Source organism: Sturnira hondurensis, unplaced genomic scaffold, assembly GCF_014824575.4.
Source record: "Sturnira hondurensis isolate 20B ecotype Veracruz unplaced genomic scaffold, ASM1482457v3 Scaffold0021765, whole genome shotgun sequence".
Lineage (NCBI taxonomy): Eukaryota > Metazoa > Chordata > Mammalia > Chiroptera > Phyllostomidae > Sturnira > Sturnira hondurensis.
The window spans coordinates 1349602-1368267 of NW_028094396.1; the positions used below are offsets into that span (position 1 = coordinate 1349602).

The 18666-nt window shown below is 37.7% G+C and overlaps 1 protein-coding gene across 4 annotated transcripts in view; it reads right to left on the bottom strand.

The window, feature by feature from the left end:
- ZNF148 (zinc finger protein 148) overlaps positions 1 to 18666 on the bottom strand; it is a 128332-nt gene that overhangs the window by 64632 nt on the left and 45034 nt on the right. For all 4 annotated transcript variants that reach the window (XM_037033701.1, XM_037033702.1, XM_037033704.1 and 1 more), the window contains one exon: positions 15508 to 15649. The gene's annotated coding sequence lies outside the window, so the exon portion shown is untranslated. The remainder of the gene's footprint in view (positions 1 to 15507; positions 15650 to 18666) is intronic.

The following is an 18666-nucleotide window of genomic DNA, read 5'->3' on the forward strand; positions in this document are numbered from 1 at the left end:
TGCTATTGCCACACAGTTACTTTTTTAAAAGGAGCTTTGAATAATATAGAAAATGCAGAAAAGTTATTAAAATATCAATTCAGAGAAACAGATCTAGGACAGAACTTAGTTTAAAAAAAGTGGCCACAGTTGCAAGTGACTTGTTAACTCAACACAAGGTCCTCACTTCACTACAGCAGCAACATCAACTCTGATGATACTTACCAATCCCATACCTCATCGATTTATTTAAATTTATCATATCCTGAAGATAGCAGCCTAGATAAACACAGCTCACTTCCTCACACAACCATGCAAAATGACAACTAAACTACACAACAACCATTATTCACAACTGCCAGAAATGGAGCTGAAGGGAAGTCCTGCAACTACAGAATTTAAAAAGAAACCACATGGACACTGGGAGGAGGGGGCGCAGACGAGGAACAAGCTGGTCCCACACCCACGTGTACCAGGTAAAAATCTGGGAGGAATATCTCAGAAGCCAGAGGTCACAGCCCAGGGTTACAGTACCAGGAAGGTAAGTCCCCATAACTTCCTGGCTGAGAAAACCAGCGGGGATTGAGACTGTTGAAGACAGACATTTTTGGATTCCCAGGCAGTTCCTCCCAAGAGTCCTACACATGAACTTACCCAGAATCACTCCCTCTGAGCTCCAGCATAGGGGCTGCAACTTGAAAGGCACCAGAGGCATATGGGAAGAATCTGAAGTGTCTGGCACCAGGGCAACAGTTGGGGACAGCTTTCTCCCTAACAGAAGTGCTGACAGAGGCCACTGTTCCTTTTCTGAGCTCCACCCCAAGAGAGCTGGCAGGCAGGGGCCATATCTGAGATTACACCAACCTGTCTCACACTGTCTGCCCACCCTGGTGATTCCCTGAGGATCCGCCCTACCCAACTTTCAGGCCCACCCAAACTGTTTCCACTGGCTTTTCTATATGAGGCTTGTCTTTGCTTCAGACTTTCCTAAATCCTGTCACACTAGCAGCCATCAGGCCTCGGCAGCCCTGGTATCTATTGCTAAGTGGCCCCACGTCCGCCACTAGCAGCAGCCAGCCTTGGTTCACTACTTGGCCTCACTTGGTCACCTCCAAGCACAGCACGAGTAGCAGCCATCTGCAGAGCACTTTGTATGGTAGTTATGTGAGGTGACCCTGGACAGAACACAGGTGGTGGCTAGCCTTAGCCTGCACCTTCTGAAAAAGGCTGACTCTGCGCACCCAGTGAACAGCTGCAGACCCTATCAAAGCACTGACTACTCAACTACCTCCACAAGTGACACAGTCAAGGGGCACACTCAGCAGACCCAGAGCCCTGCTGAAGTAAGTCCTACTCTGTGGAGTGGGCCCCTGATCAACTGACCCTCCATGGAGGGTGGAATTTCATGGTCAGTGATCAGTCAGTCCTAGCAGCTGATCTGCCTGGGTAAATCCCTCCCATTGACCTGCCAACAGCAATCAAAGCTTAACTACAAAAGGAGGGTATACAGAGCCCATATGATGGCACATTGAGTGCACAGCTTGGGTGATAGGGGAGGCTGTGCTAGTGGACCCTATGGGACACCTACTGCATTAGGCCACTGTATCAAGTCAGAGTCATAGCAGCTCTACCTAATACACAGAAACAAACACAGAGAAGCTGCCAAAATGAGAAGACAAAGAAACATGGCCCAAATGAAGGAACAGACCAAAACTCCAGGAGAAGAGCTAAACAAAATGGAGACAAGCAATCTATTAGATGCAGAGTTCAAAACAAGGATATAAGGATGCTCAATGAACTGAGGGGAAGAGTAGATGAACCAGAGAGAATTTCAACAGCATAAAAAAGACACAGAAACCATAAAAAAAAATAGTCAGAAATGAAGGATACACTAAATGAAATGAAAACCAATTCACAGGGAAACAACAGAAGAGTAAATGAATCCAAAAATCACATTAGCAATTTGGAATATAAAACATAAAAATATCTAATCAGAACAGCAAGAAGAAAAAAGAAAGTTTTTTTAAATGAGCATAGTGTAAGGAGCCTCTGAGAATACTTCAAATTCACCAACATTCACATCATGGGGATGCCAGATAAAAGAGAAAGAGCAAGAAACTGAAAACCTATTTGAAAAAAAATAATGACAGAAAACTTCCCTAAATTGATGCAGAAAATAGACATGCAAGACCAGGAAGCACAGAGACCCCTAAACAAGATGAACCCAAAGAGGCTCACACCAGATACATCATAATTAAAATGCCAAATATTAAATGCAAAGAGAGAATCTTAAAAGCAGTAACAGAAAAGCAGTTAGGTGCCTACAAATGAGATCCCGTAAGACTATCAGCTGATTTCTCAAAAGAAACTTTGTAGGCAAGGGGGGACTGCCAAAAAGTATTCAAAGTGATGAAAAGCAGGAACCAACCAAAATTACTCTACCCAGCAAAGCTATCATTTAGAAACAAAAGGCAAATAAAGAGCTTCCCAGACAAGAAAAGGCTAAAGGAGCTCATCACGACCAAACCAGTATCATATGGAATGGTAAAGGGACTATTTAAGAAAAAGAGAAAAAAAACCAGAACAATGAAAAGGAATGAAATGTGTATCTATCAACAATTAAATCTTAAAAAAAGAAATAAGCATACAAGTAGAACAAAAACAGAATCATAGATACAGAGAACATGTTGATGGTTGCCAGATGGGAGTGGGGTTGTGGGGACGCGTGAAACAGGTGAAAGGATTACAAAATACAAATTGGACGCTGGCTTGTGTGGCTCAGTGTGGGTTTAGCACTGGCCTGTGAACCAAAAGGTCACCAGTTCAATTCTCAGTCAAGACACATGCCTAGGTTATGGGCCAGGTCCCAGGAGGGGTGTGTAAGCAGCAGCCAATCAATGTTTCTCTAGCACACCAATGTTTCCCACCCCCTCTCTCCCCCTCCCTTCCTCTCTCTCTAAAAAATAAATAAAATCTTTTTTTAAAAAAGTACAAATTGGCAGTTATATAATAGTCATGGAGATGTAAAGTACAACATAGGAAATACAGTAGCAAAGAACATAGATGCTGATGCATGAACACTGACATTGGTGGCAGAATGTTTGAGGGATTGGGGGTAAGCTCGGTGAAGGGGTGGAAAGGGGGGAAATTGGGACAACTGTAGTAGCGTAATCAATAAAATATAATTAAAAGAAATACAAATAAATAAATAAATAAATAAATAAAGCATATCCTAATACAGTTGACCTTTGAACAATGCAAAAATTAGGGGTGCTGATCCCATGCAGCTGAAAATCTATGTATAACTTTTAACTACAATCGCTTGGTATCTCTAAGGGGTTGGTTCCAGGACCCCACTGAATACCAAATTTCAAGGATGCTCTAGTCCTTACATAAAATAGCACAGAACAAAGCATACAGTTGGCTGGTCCTCTGCACCCACGGATTCCCAACTAAGGAACAAAAACAGTTTTCAGCCCTGGCTGGTGTAGCTCAGTGGATTGAGCACAGGCCTGTGGAGCAAAGGGTCGCCGGTTCGATTCCCAGTCAGGGCACATGCCTGGGTTGCAGGACAGGTCCCCAGTGGGGGACACATGAGAGGCAACCACACACTGATGTTTCTCTCCCTCTCTCTAAAAATAAATAAATAAAATATTAAAAACAAAACACACAAAAAACAGTTTTCAACTTAGGGTTGGCTGAATCCACAGATGCAAAACCAAGAAATACAGAAGGTCAACTGTATATTTGTTGAAAAAATCTGCATATAAGTGGACCCACACAGTTCCAGCCCATATTGTCCAAGGGTCAACTATATGTGCATACTACTTAAAATAATACTCCACAATATTGTGTTAATATATAATGTATACGTTAACCAAATTACCTAACATTAGGCTGAAACTTAGAATTGAGGAAGTCAAAGTATTTTGGCAATAAAGAATATTTGGGGGGAAATAGAAGTCAGGTTTGCATAAAGTGCCAAAGTAATGGCTTGGCACCTCAGCACAGAGGAAGAAAATGGGAAGGCAAGTGGAAATACTGTAAATGGAAGACAAACTTAACCTCTTCAAAAATTTTCTTAAAAAGAGACCACATAAAGAATCCTCTCTTCTTTTTACATATGGTTTCTTACTCCTATGACCCCCATATTAGCCATACATTTCAAGTTATTGGCTTAGCCTAGAAACTGTTAAGACAATTTCCCTGAAATACCAGAAAATTCTAAGATAACAGATTTCACTATCAATGAAAAATGCTCTGACAAGGTTTAAAACTTGGAAATATCTATGAAAATGAAAATTACATGTACCCTTGACTGAGCAAACTCACCACTAAAAAATGTATACAATCCTTCAGACTTCTTCATAAAAATTAACCAAAAATATATACACACACAAGAAGGTTTAGCACAGTCCTTCAACAGGAAAAGACTGGACACAACCCTAAGCATCCAGTGACAAGACTTATTATGATTTGAACATACAATGGAATGCACACAGCCATGAAAAGGAATGTGACAGCTATATGTGCTGGTAAAAAGTTCTCCAAAATATGTTAAATGGAAAAAATCCAGCAGGAAAAGAAATATGGACAAAAGCTTGACTCACACTTGTATCACATATCTCAGTGAGTGTCTGGGCACAGTAAGCTGAACAGGAAATGAAACATGGCTCTCAAACAAAATGGTTAATTTAACCAACCCTATGACAAAAGGGAAAAGTACAAAGCTACACTTTAAGGAATGACCAAGTAAGAAAAACACATTTTTTCTGTCCTAAACTTTCCGCCTCTAATTCCTATATGGTCTCAGTCAAAGCTCTCATGTGCTTCACAGCACGTGTAAAAATCCATACACAACAAAAGGCCCAAGGTCCCAAGTACAAAATTTAAAACAAGATACTCCCCTTCTCTAATTTCAGTATTTTCAGGGAGGACCAGGCAAGTGTAAAGAAGGAAACTCATGAAATCAACCTATATTTATATATGAATAGTTAAATGTCTTTTCCTGATAAGCCTTTAAAAAGCCAACTGTTTCTGCCCCAATTGTTTGTACAATTAATGGAAATTCAGGAGTTAGGAATATACAGGAGCCAGGAAGAAAGAAATAATGCTTCTTTTGAATCATGTCACTTACATGAAAGAGTGCCCTGGAAGTCAGAAAGAAACAATTAAATTGCATTCCCTGAGGTCTCTGGCCAGCTAAGGAAAAAGAAGGCCCAGGTGGAATAAACAACAACAAGGAACTGCGAGCTCCTTGCATTGACTTACTATCTTGTAAGTGAAGGCACACTGGGCAGCTGACAATGGGATAAAATGGAAGAAATGCTAACAGCCAAAACAGATTAATTCAGCCAAAGGGGGGAAGTACTCCAGGAGTTTCAACTCAACCAGAATAAAGATTGCTAAAAGCTATAACAAGAAAAGGACTGGATCCACCTTGGGCCATTTTCTGTTAAATCGCCCTTTAGCAAATTGCTTCTAACTCTGCAGTACTTCCCCCTTTCCAAGTTTTATTCTTCCTCATTTCCATTCCTCTGCCATAGTAGGCAAAAGGTACAACTAAATGGATCCCTAATGGGCCACAATACAGCCTCCAGTTCCATTCAATTCTCGCTCTCCCCCACACTCCCACAATCCTTTCTCCCAGTGAAAAATGGATTGGTTCAGCTGTGTAAAAGTAATCTGAATTGTCCTGGATTAGGTAAACCCCTAGTCACTTAAATGGAAATATTGTATGTAAAGAAAATATGAATTACCAACCATCACTCTCTCCTATCTTCCAGAAGAGACACCTTACTCTTCTTGTCACCTTCTAATTTCCTCCTCCTAATCAACTACGCACGCGCAATTAGAAACTAAGCCTTACAGATCTGTAAATTAAAAAAGAATAAACTTTGAGTCAGGACTTTCCATAGGGAATTAAACAAATGGGCTTTTTTGTTTTGTTTAATTAGACGTTATTTACTGTTTATGCTATTACCAATTTGTACTTCTTAATCCTTCACCTTATCGCATCCTCCCCAACACCCCTCCCTTCTGGAAACCACCAAAATGTTCCCTGTATAATTCTGTTTCTGTTCTGCTTGAATATTTTTCTAGATTCAACTGTTGGTACATATGTGTTTACTGCCATTTTATTGTTCATAGTTTTGATCATCTTCTCCTTAAAAAAGACCTTTTAATATTTCATGTAATACTGGTTCAGTGGTGTTGAACTCCTCCGTCAGGTTTTTCTTATCTGGGAAGCCTCTTATCTATCCTTGGATTCTAAATGACAGCTTTGCTGGATGGAACGATCTTGCTTGAAGGTCTTTGCTCTTCAAGACTAAGTATTTCTTGCCAATCCCTTATGGCCTGCAAAGTTTCTTTTGACAAATCAGCTGACAGTCTTACTGGAGCTCCTTTGTAGGTAACTACCATATTTTGCCATGTATAATGTGCACCATTTTGCCCAGATTTTTAGGGAAAATTAAGAGTGTGCATTATACATGGGTATAATACATACTATGGGTATAATAATCCCGTGTACAATGCACATAAAAACATGGATGTGCACTGTGCACAGGAGTGCATTATATATGGCAAAATATGGTAAATGCTTTTCTCTTGTTATTTTTAACCCTGCCAAGGTCATGGCTGATCTGAGAGATACAAACTCTTTTTCTTAAATCCTGTTACATACATCAGGTGCATAGGTTCAGAGTCACAACTAGCTGCACATTTGTATGTGACTAATATTAAGCCATAACATTTAAGCAGTTTGGTTATAATACGTTTTGTAAGGGTGTGTGATAGCAATAGTAAATTGTATCTGAGAGATACTGTGGACTCTTAAGTCAGTGTTGGTATAGTTTTTTTTTTTTTCACGAACTTTGAAGTCAGTGTTATGGTTTCTTTTTATGTTGAAAATAGCAGAAAAAAATATAAAGCTCCCTCAACAATCATCTAAAACAAGTCGTTTATCAAAATATTTTTGCAAATGTTGTCAAAAGTATTTATGCCTTGAGTATAACAAATATGACTGTTACAAATGTGTTGCAAAGCCAACCACTGAACATCCTCATCATATAATCTTTAGGACATTTTTTGGTTGTTCTTTAGCAATATCCATGTTTCCATTATTTGAAAAGAAAAATTTTTATTCTTTTTAAAAATATTTCTTTGTTGAATGATTAAGATAGGCTTTTTAGCTCCAGAGGTTACTTTGTCATGGAAGACACTAATAATTACTAGACTATAATTGAAAATAAATAAAAAACCATATATTTTATTATATAAATATAATAAATGCAAATTCGCAGTTTAAAATTTTTTTCACATGTCAGCACATACTAGTAATGAATGTATCCCTTGGATACATGCCATGTATGCTAAAATATTTTTGACCACGACCTCCTCAGGGTTGAGTCTTTAGCTTTGTCATTAACCATTAACATTTTAATTATGATGTATCTGGGGTGGGTCTCTTTGGGTCCATTTTGTTTGGGACTCTGCACTTCCTAGACTTATATGTACTATTTCCTTCACCAACCTAGGGAAGTTTTGTGTCATTTTTCCTAATAGGTTTACTAGTTCTTGCTTTCTCTCCTCCTTCCAGCACCTCCATGATGTGAATGTTGGTCTGCTTGAAGCAGTCCCAGAGGCTCATTATACTATCCTCATTTTGGGGGGATTCTTTTTTCTTCTTGCTATTCTGATTGGTGTTTATCGCTTTCTTATATTCCAAATCACTGATTTAATCCTTGGCTTTATCCACTGTATTGTTGATCCCCTGTAAATTGTTCTTTTATTTCAATTAGTGTATTGTTCATTTCTGACTGGATCTTTTTTATGCTGTTGAGGTTCGCCCTAAGTTCACTGAGCATCCTTATAACTGGTGTTTTGAACTCTGCATCTAGTAGACTGCTTGTCTCCATTCTGTTTAGTTCTTTGTAGAGAGTTTTGTTCTGTTCTTTCATTTGGGCCATGTTTCTCTGTCTCCTCATTTTAGCAGCCTCCCTGGGTTTGTTTCTGTGGATCAGCTAGAACTGCTACAACTCCCTGGCTAGACAGAGTGGCCTAACAAAGCAAGTGTCCTATAGGGTCCAGTGGTACAGACTCTCCAATCATCTAAGCTGGGTCCTTGAGGTGCATCCAATGTGTGGGCTGTGTACATCCTCCTCTTGTAGTTGAGCCTTGATTTCTACTGGCATGTCCAAGGTCAGCCACTGCCTGTGCTCTGTCCAGGGCCACCTAGCATAACCTACAAAGAAATCTGCAGATGGCTTTTATCTGCGCTAGACTTGGAGTTGTCCAGGAAAGGCCTAGCCGTGGACCAAAGCCAACTGCTGCTAGTGCCAGGCCTGGGACAAATTACAGAGGTACTGGGCTGGCTGAGGCCAGATGCTGCTTTTATGAGATAATATAGGCAAATGTGAAGCATGAGACAAAACATGCCATTCATATGGAAAAGCCACTGGAAAGAGCTTGGGAAGGGCCATAAATTGGTTTGGGTGCAGTCTCGGGAAATCAGCAGAGTGGAGCAAACAGTGTGAACCAGACTGATGGCGTCTCAAGTATGGGCCCACCTACCAGCTTATTGGGGGAGGGCTCAGAAAAAGAAAAATGACCTCTGCCTGGGAAAAAGCTGACATTCCAGCTCTTGTTTTGATGCTGGATAACTCAGTCCCTCCCTGTATGTCCCTGCTATCAACAGAGGAACTGAGTCTGAATAAGTCCATGTCAGGCCCTTTATAAGGAACTGCTTGGGAATCCAGCAGTTTCTCTCTTCCACAGCTTCAATCCCCACTGGTTTTTGCAGCCAGAAGTTACGGAGACTTATCTCCCTGGAACTGAACCCTCTGTTGGGCAGCCTTGTATGGGACTGTGAGCCCTTGCTCCTGAAATCTCCTCCCAATTTTTATCTGCCACACGTGGATGTGGGACAAGCCTGTTGTGCATCCCACCTTCCTACCAGTCTCAAAGTGGTTTCTTCTCTAATTTTGTAGTTTCAGGACTTCCATTCAGCTTGATTTCTGGTGGTTCTGAATGATGGTTATTCCATAATTTAGTTGTAATTTTGATGTAGTTGTGTGAGGAGGCAAGCTGTGTTTACCTACGCTGCCATCTTGACCAGAAGTCCACATGGGCTTTTAACACAAGCATTTGTAACAACTACTTCTGATACTAAAGGAAGAGGAAGGAGTTAACCTAAGGATGACATAAGAACAAGTTGGGCATTACTACTCATGTTTAATCAACTACATTAGGCACTAAAATGCTTACTGAGTTCTTTTTTATGAGAGTTCCATGCAATTGATGAGGAAAATATCTTTCCACATTTATTAATAGGTTTGAGTCTCTAGTATAAAGTTCAGAGATTATCATAACCTCAAAAGTACTGTGATAAACACATTTGTATACCTTCACTTAATGTTTATAGTAACACTCAAGACAATAAGAGTAATCCCCATTTAACAGATGAAGAAAGTGAATTTTACCCAAAGTTATATAGTGAGGAGGGAGTTAAACTGATTTCTAAACATGTTTACCTGGTTTAATACACCTTTTACAATACTGCACTACCTCCTAACTTGAAAAGGCACTGGACACGGTAAGCACCTGTTGAATTCACTGTCTTCTTACCCACCTACTCTGAGGCCACCGTGTCATCACTGCTTGGCTTGGTAAAGCAATCCAACTCTCCTTCCTGGGCTATTCCCACATAAGAATCTGGGGACATGGAATCCCCTTTTTTCCTTCAGGAAGAATGGACACTTTCTACATGTCCCTTTGCACCACTTCCATCTATTGTTCAAACCTCAGTGAATTTCACCTTATTTATTTTGCATAAGTTTACACCTACTGTCTTAATCTTTCCATTTTTTTTCAAACCTTTACCAAGTGACTTTAGGAAAGTCTCTCTTCCTCTTTCCTTTATCTTGTCATTCTCACTTGGAAATCAAATGACAGTCATCACCATCATCATCAGCATCCTAAGCACGGCTGATCAGTGTGGGCACACTGCTAACGATACAGCTACACTAAAGAAAACAAAGGTGTAAGCTCTGGGGTGAAAGCACCTGGCTCCCCTTCAGAATATATGTTAACTATTCACCTTCCATTTTATCACCTTTCATTAAATCTGCACTCAAGCACCAAAGCAATATTTCTCACTTCAAAATACTGCTTTTGCTATTTTATTTATTGTGTTTCTCTGCAATATTATTTTCCATCAATTTTTATTGAACACTAGAATTTCAACTGTACATTATAAATTTTAAAAATTACAGCAGCTAAGTTTAAGAACCTACACATCATTATTTTGGGCTAAAAAAATAATTTCCAACTCAAAATATTCTCCAAATCAACAATACCAACCTTATACCAGGACCCACTCAACCTATTAAAAAATCTCACTTGTAGGCAGAAGAAAAGCACTCAGAAGAACATATTCTGAAACAGATAAAAAAAGAAAAGCTAGATTTCACAAATTACTTCTGATCCAAAGCATTTTCAAGAAACTCCTTGTTATATGGAAGACACCAGTTACATTAAACTGGATATTAACATTTTAAACTACCTAGTCAGTAAGAAATTACAACTTTAATATATCAGCATTACAAATACAAATATCAAGCAGAATCAAGAACAACTGATAATCCCTGACTGGTATGGCTCAATGGGTTGGGCATCCCTCCATAAATCAACAGGTTGTCGGTTCAATTCCCAGTCAGAGCACATGCCTGGGTTGCAGGCCAGGTCCCCCGGTGGGGGCACACCAAGAGGCAGTCCAATGTTTCTCTTATACAATGATGTTTCCCTCCTTCTCTTTCTCCCTCCCTTCCCCTCTCTCTAAAAATAAATAAACAAAATCTTTAAAATAAGATCAACTGATAAGACAAAGCAAGAAACAAAGAAACCAATGATTAATACAGATTTAAGAATTTGCCATTTATCACTCATAAGTTTCATATTCTCTCTTAGCCTTCAAAAGTATGGTTTGATCTAAGCAAGAACTACATTATCTCCAATTTATAAACAAAATCTACTTCTTATCCAGGTATATTCTAAGTTCAGAAATCCCTTCAGATACACCTTTGTATAACTACCATTTTGCACCTATAAAACTATGCCCTTTAATGATTTTAAAATTGCTATGATTTTCAAATATGCTAATAGGATAATCACTTAGAATAAAGGCTACCAGACAAAAATGTCCATCTGATTATTGTGAGCAACAACCGAAGATGTTTAATCAGAGAATTTGCAGGCTAAGATCCATCATTTTCTTTAACTAAAGAAAAATCTGTGATCATTTTTTAAACTTAAACATTTTATATATCAAAACCAAAATAACAGGCATTTCTATGTGCCTGAAGCTGCCACTCAAAAAAAGCAGACTCTAAACATATTCTGTGTTTCAAATATTCATGACCAAAGTCTTCTAAACAATGTAAATTTACGGCAAATTGTTTAAGACATTAATTTATCGTACGGAGTAGGGTAAAAAAGAACCCTACACTCTGCTGGGTTGTTTCATCCTTCACATTTTATGCAGACAATTCAAATGTTAATATTAAAAATACTTATTCTATTACTAGGAAACTATGAATTTTAGTCTTGTATGGTAAAAGAATATCAAAATTACTTATTAAAACAAACTTCCCTGTACACTATGAATAAACATTAAACACCTAAGTTATTTTTCATATGTACTATTATAGTAACCATGACTCATTCCAGAACAGAAAAGTGTTAACTACTTAATCAACAACCTTTTATTTTTCAAAACATTGAATAAATGCTCTCACTTTAATAATGCAAATCCTTTTTGTGAAGTACAATAGCACTAAAGATGCATTTATTGCCTCAACACCAAAAACATCTGTCTTATAAACATTTAGGAATAAACTATAACCAATAATCCCAGTACAGCTACTGTGTACAAGTATTCAAATTTATCAAAAACTAATTGTTATCTCAACCCTCTTATAAAAAGTACAAAGGTTAATATATGTTGTCAAAGTATGGTAGAAAAGTGATAGCTAGTTTCCAACCCTGGAATAAATCCTGTAATAGAGAGTTCTGCCCAAGAGGGAGGTGTAAGTAAATACGCTCACCTTCTTGCACAACCAAAAGAAGAATAACAACCAATTTAAAAACATAAAACAACCAGAACTGCCAGAAGATCAAACTGCAAGGAAGTCGGACAACCAAGGAGTTAAAGAAAAACCATTCATCCATACGGGTAGGAAGGGTGGAGACAGGACGCCAGTGTGGAGAAAACAGGTGGCAAGGCAGGGCCTGGCGGACTTGGAGGTCCCACGTCAGTGTGCCTATAAGCCAGGAGGAACAACTGGGGAGCAAGACAGACCGTGCAACCCGAGGTTCTAGCATGGGCAAATAAAGTCTCAAAACCTCTGGCTGTAAAAACATGTGGGGGTTGTGGCAATAAAAGTAACTCCCGGTATCACAGGACATTCTGTTGGAGAGGCCCACAGGATCCTAGAATTACACAAGCCCACTCACCTGGTAATCAGTAATTGAAAGGGCACAATCTGCTTGTGGGAATCAAGGGAAGTGGCAGAAAGTGGGCTGAGAGCTGAGCAAGCAGAATTGCTCCCTTTCTGACCACTCCTTCACATATAGCACCACAACACAGCAAAGTGGGTTGCCCCCACCTTGGCAAATACCTAAGGCTCTGCCCCTTACAATATAACAGGTGTGCCCAGACAGAGAAAGATGGCCCAAATGAAAGAATAGATCAAAATTCCTGAAAAAGAATGAAGCAATGAGAACTAGCCAACCTATCAGGTACAGAGTTCAAAACACTGGTAATCAGGATGCTCACAGAAATGACTCAGTATGGGCACAAAATAAAGGAAGAAATGAAGACTACACAAAGTGAAATAAAGGCAAATATACAAGGGACCAACAGTAAAGGGAAAGAAACCAGGACTCAAAACAATTTGGAACAAAAGGAAGAAATAATCATCCAATTGGAACACAATGAAGAAACAAGAATTCTAAAAAATGAGGAGAGGTTGAGGAACCTTTGGGACAACTTTAAACTTTCCAACATCTGAATCATAGGGGTTTCAGAAGGAGAAGAGGAAGAGTAAGAAATGGAAAACTTATTTGAACAAATAATGAAAGAAAACTTTCCCAATCTGGCGAAAGAACTAGACTCGCAAGTCCAGGACACTGAGCGAGTCCCAAAAAAGTTGGATCCAAGACGAAACACACAAAGGGGAGAAAAAAATGGGACAACTGTAATAGCGTAATCAACAAAATATACTTAAAAAAAGAAAAAATAAATCCTGTAATAGAAATATACAGTATTCAATACTTGTTTCAAAATACAGTTTTTACATCAGGAAAAGAACTATAAAATAAAATGTACAGTAAAATAATTTTTGTCTAAAAAGAACTATTTAAAGTACATAATGTCTTTGGGAGTAATTGTTCTGATCATATCTAAACATTTGAATTAGAAGGAACCATTAACAATCATTTAGCTTCACGTGTAGCTAAAAATTCTTCCCATTCAAGACCCCACTCCTGGCTTGAGAGTCTGAAATGTAAACAAATCGTTTCAACCTAATGGCAGTATAACAAAATGAGGAATTCTCAAATTAATTTTAACTTTAATACCTTACTCCACCTTTTGATGTCAAGACTAGCTAGTATCTAGTCAAAGGGGCATAACTAGTCACAAACAAGATTGTCTAAGAATTTGAATAAGCACAATTTCTTAAGTATTATTCCAGGCCAAGAATTAATATGTCTTAGATAATAAAAATTGTATTTTAATGTTAGTCCAAAGTAGACAATAGAAAATCTGACACAAAGCCTAAACATGACAGACAGTAAGCTCAGCTCTGCCCCGCCCCAAAACTATTCTCAAATGAGACACATGATTACCTCTATGTATGACTCATTATTACTCATACCCCAAGGGAATGAGTAGAAATCATGTACATAATTCTCTTTAAAGGAAATGAAAATAATCTTCTCTTTTCTTCCTTCCTGTTGGCAGACATAATGGTAACCATCTTGGATCACAAGACAGAAGCAACATATTAAGAATAGCAGAGCAAGACAAAGAAGCCTCTGTCATAGTAGATAAGTCTATATTTTAAATAGTATACCTAATATAAGTGATTATTGATCTGTCTATTGCATATACTGCTTTTTGATGACAGTGTAAGCAAACAACAATATGTACAAATACACAGTAATAGTATGCCTTTTCACATTTGAAAAATTATATACCAACCACCATTAAATTTGATTAATAGGTCTAATGTTCCCACATATGAAAAAAGTTTCCTTAGAAATCCTAGAAAATTTAATGTAGGTATAATGAGGTATGTCCAAAGTCCAGCCATTATTAATGTAACAAGAGCAGTTTGCGCAACATCAGTGTAACCTGGCATCCAAGGAGAGGAGACTGGAATGCACGTGCCTGAACAAGGATGACTTTACTGTACTAATCAGTGGGAGCAATAGACGCTATTGAGTGAGCATGTGTAATGTGTGGCCATTGCTTTCAAAATGGCTGAGCAAGTAGAGCAACAAATCTGCATCAAATTTTGCATTAAGCTTGATTATTCATCTGTGGAAACTATTCAGATGATTTAGAAGGCTGCAGGTATGGTGATTGGCAGCTTCATCATGACAACCCACCTGCTTATGCATCATGTCTTGTGCAGAGATTTTTGGCTAAATATCAAATCACCCAGGTGATTCAGCCCCCTTATAGCCCAGAAATGTCACCCTGCAACTTCTGGCTTTTCTCAAAATTAAAATCACCTTGAAAGGGAAAAGATTTCAAACCATCAGTGAGATCCAGGCAAATATGACAGGGCAGCTGATGGTGACTAGGAGATCTGTGTGAGGTCCCAAAGTACCTACTTTGACAGGGACTAGGCATCACTGTCCTGTGTACAATGTTTCTTGTATCTTATATCTTCTTCAGTAAATGCCTCTATTTTTCATATTGCATGGCTGGATACCTTCTGGACAGACCTCATATATGTGATGATGACAGGTGAGTGGAAAAAAAAACCATCTTCCTACTCAAATTTCAGTTAAAATTACATAAGCTTCACACATTTTTCTTTTCAGAACTAAACTTAGAATCTAAAATACCATTTCTGCCATGTATAATGCATACTTTTTGGGCCCAAATTTCTGAGAGAAAAATAAGGATGCACATTATACATGGGTATAATGATTACATGCCATGGGTAAAATAATGGGTATAGTAATCCCATGCATTATCCACACAAAAATGTGGGTATGTATTATACATAGGAGTGTATTACATACAGCAATATACAGTAATTTATTTGTTGATTTTTCTCTTCACACTGTTATCTCAAAGCGAAAAATTCAATCCCGAATTTCTGTGAAATGTAAATACCAAAACATAAAGAAACTATTATACAAATTTAATATGAAGTTCTAGCATCAAAAAACTGGTTTCATATTTGAAAATTTTACTTATTCATGATTATGAAAAACAAATATTGAAGTTACCTGAGACTACGGTAAAAATGAAGACTTCAAGGAAGGGAATGCTGTAGAGTTGGAAAAGAAATCATGATTGAGTTTCTACCTTTTATAGGCTTCAGTGACCCTTAATCTCAATATCACCTTAGTCATTTATGCCATCCAGTTCCTACAAAAAAAATCACAATGAACAAGACATATTAGTAATGGAGGAAAAAATAATGTACAAAAACAATATGGAGAAACTGGTACCAATAATAAAGTGATCACTCTTTGTAAATACCAAGCTATGCTTGAATGACCAGTGCAATGACTTGTTTTTAAAGTCTGAAACTAGGATGGTATGATGGTAAGTAGTAATTGTGATATAACCCTGGCCTTATAAAGGATCATTTGCCTAGCCCTGGCCGGTGTGCCTCAGTGGACTGAGTGCCAGACTGCGAACCAAAGAGTCACCAATTCAATTCCCCCTCAGGGCACATGTCTGGGTTGTGGGCCAGGTCCCTGATGGGGGGCACTCCAGAGGCAACCACACAATGATGTTTCTCTCCCTCTCTTTCTCCCTCCCTTCCCTTCTCTAAAAATAAATAAATAAAATCTTAAAAAAAAGAATAATTTGCCTATATCTGGAGTTTACAGATTCAGAGATATCGGACGTGGAAGGATATTCAGAGAGTTACAGACCTAAAAGGTTAGAAGAGAGAAAACAAAGATTAAGAAACCACTTCATAACACTATTCATGTCTGCTCTGTAACATCTATGAAATAAAGAAAGAAGCAAACCTGATAGCAAGCCTTACAAATAACAAATAGAACGAGTCATGTACAGAATGCATGTGTAATCACAATAGAAAAGATTACACTTGTAAAAATTATATTAAATACCTAGTTTCAGAAACATAATCAGCAAGCTCATCTTTCACAGGAAAAGCTGACAAAAAGATGAAAGTAATCATAGGGAGACTATATACTACATCTTTAAAAAAAGACATAATACACATACACACAAGAAGAAAACTTCCTGATAGCATTTCTGAGCTTAATAAAAAACTAAAGACTTTATGAAATTTCCTACCACAGAGGTCTTTAAAAACACTAGATTTCTATCCATCAAGAATAATTCATATATACTCCTTCACAGGAAGCTTGGAGACTAAATAATATATGAAAACTCCTACGATTTTGTATCAACTTTTACAATGGTGAAAAAGCAAGAACAGTCTTTTTCACCTAGAACAAACCAGTAATAATTACATCTTTGAATTTCAGAAAGTATATTAATTCAGTTTCTAAAAACATTCCAACATTTTATCCTTATTTTTAAAAACTTGCAATTGTGATAAAGCTATTCATCCTCAGCACCCTTCTAATTCAAAATTTTCCTGAATATTTGTGCATGTCAATTTTTTCAGAAAAACTTCTAAAATTAAACTTATTTTCTTTCAATAGGATAGTATCATATAAACAGTAGTAGAATGACAACAGTAATGATAACCTCGTCGGGAAAAGAGTCACAACCTAGAATTGCTACAATAAATTATATAAAATGCCCAGTTTTCAACAATATATTATAAGACGTATTTTTTTAAAAAGGAAAACGTGACGCATATTAATGAAAACAGCAGTCATTGGAAGCTGTTTCTGCAGATGTTGGTTTAAGCTGAGATTTCAAAACACTTACTATAGGTATGTTACAAGTAAAAATGGCAGAAAAACATCAATGACCTTAAAGACAGACACGTGAATAGAAATTATCCAATTTGAAGAACAGAGAAAAAAGACTGAAGAAAATTGAACAGAGCCTCACAGACCAACTTACCAACATTTCTGGAGTCCCAGAAGGAGAGGAAAGGGCAGGAAAAAAATGTTTTAAATAACATACCAACCAAAACATCCCAAATTTAATTTTTTTTAAGAAATCAAATCTACAGGTCTTGGAAGTTCAATGAATTTAAAGTACAATAAATACAAGAGACCACACCAAAACACATCATAAGCTAACTGGTGAAAACAAATTCAAGAAAAATCTGGCAAGCATAAAAAGACAAATCACTCAGCATGTGCAAGGAACCATCAACACAATTAAGAGCTAACTTTCCATCACAAACAATGAAGGCCAGAAGACAGTGGCATCACATAGTCAAAGTGCCAGGAGAAAAAGCTGTCAACCAGCAAGGCAGCAAAATTATCCTTCAAAAATAAAGGCATCATATGGTCTCAGATAAACTAAGGCTGAGAGAATTTTTTGCTAACAGACCTGCCTAATAAGAAATATTGAAGGAAGTGTATGAGCTGAAAGGAAAAGACACCAGACTCAAATATACAGGAAGAAAAAACCCCACCAGAAATGGTAAATATGTGAGTTAAAATACAGTCATGCGTCCCAAATAACATTTGGGTCTGTGACAGACCATGTATATGACAGTGGTCCCTTAAGATTATATGGAGGTGAAAAATTCCATATACTGAGGTCTTAGCCATTGTAACGCACCACAATGCATTCACAGTATCTACTGTATTCAGTACATAACATACTGTATAGGTCTGTAGTCTAGAAGCAATAAGCTGTATCATACAGTCTAGTTGTGTAGCAAGCAGTCTACACCATCAAGGTTTGTGTAAGTGCTCTCTATAAGGTGAGTACAACAATATAATTGTGTAACAACACATTTCTATTAGGTATACCCATCATTAAGTGACACATGACTATATTTTTCTCATTTCTTCTCTTAACATCTTTAGAAGACATAGACTATACAAAGATAATATCATTGTGTTGCTGGGTTTACAGCATTTATAGATGCAATATATGTAACGGTGGCACGGCAGTGAAAGGAAAAAAAAGAGCTATACTCGAGCAAAGTTCCTATATTTTAGTGATACTGAGTTAGTGTTAATATTAAGCATAGTGATAGAATGCACATTGTAAACCCTATAGCAACCACAAAGAAATACCTTCAACTATATTCAGTAAACAAAAATGGAGTCACTAATATAGCACACTAAAAAATATTTAACACAAAAGGAGGCACAGAGGAACAAAAACCGTAAAAAAACAAATGGCAAATGTAAACCCAACCATGTCTGTAATTGAATGGGAATGGTCTAAACAGCCCAGTGGAAAGGCAGGAGTCTGTCAGAATGGACCAAAAAAAAAAAAAAAAAAAAGATTCAATTATATACTTT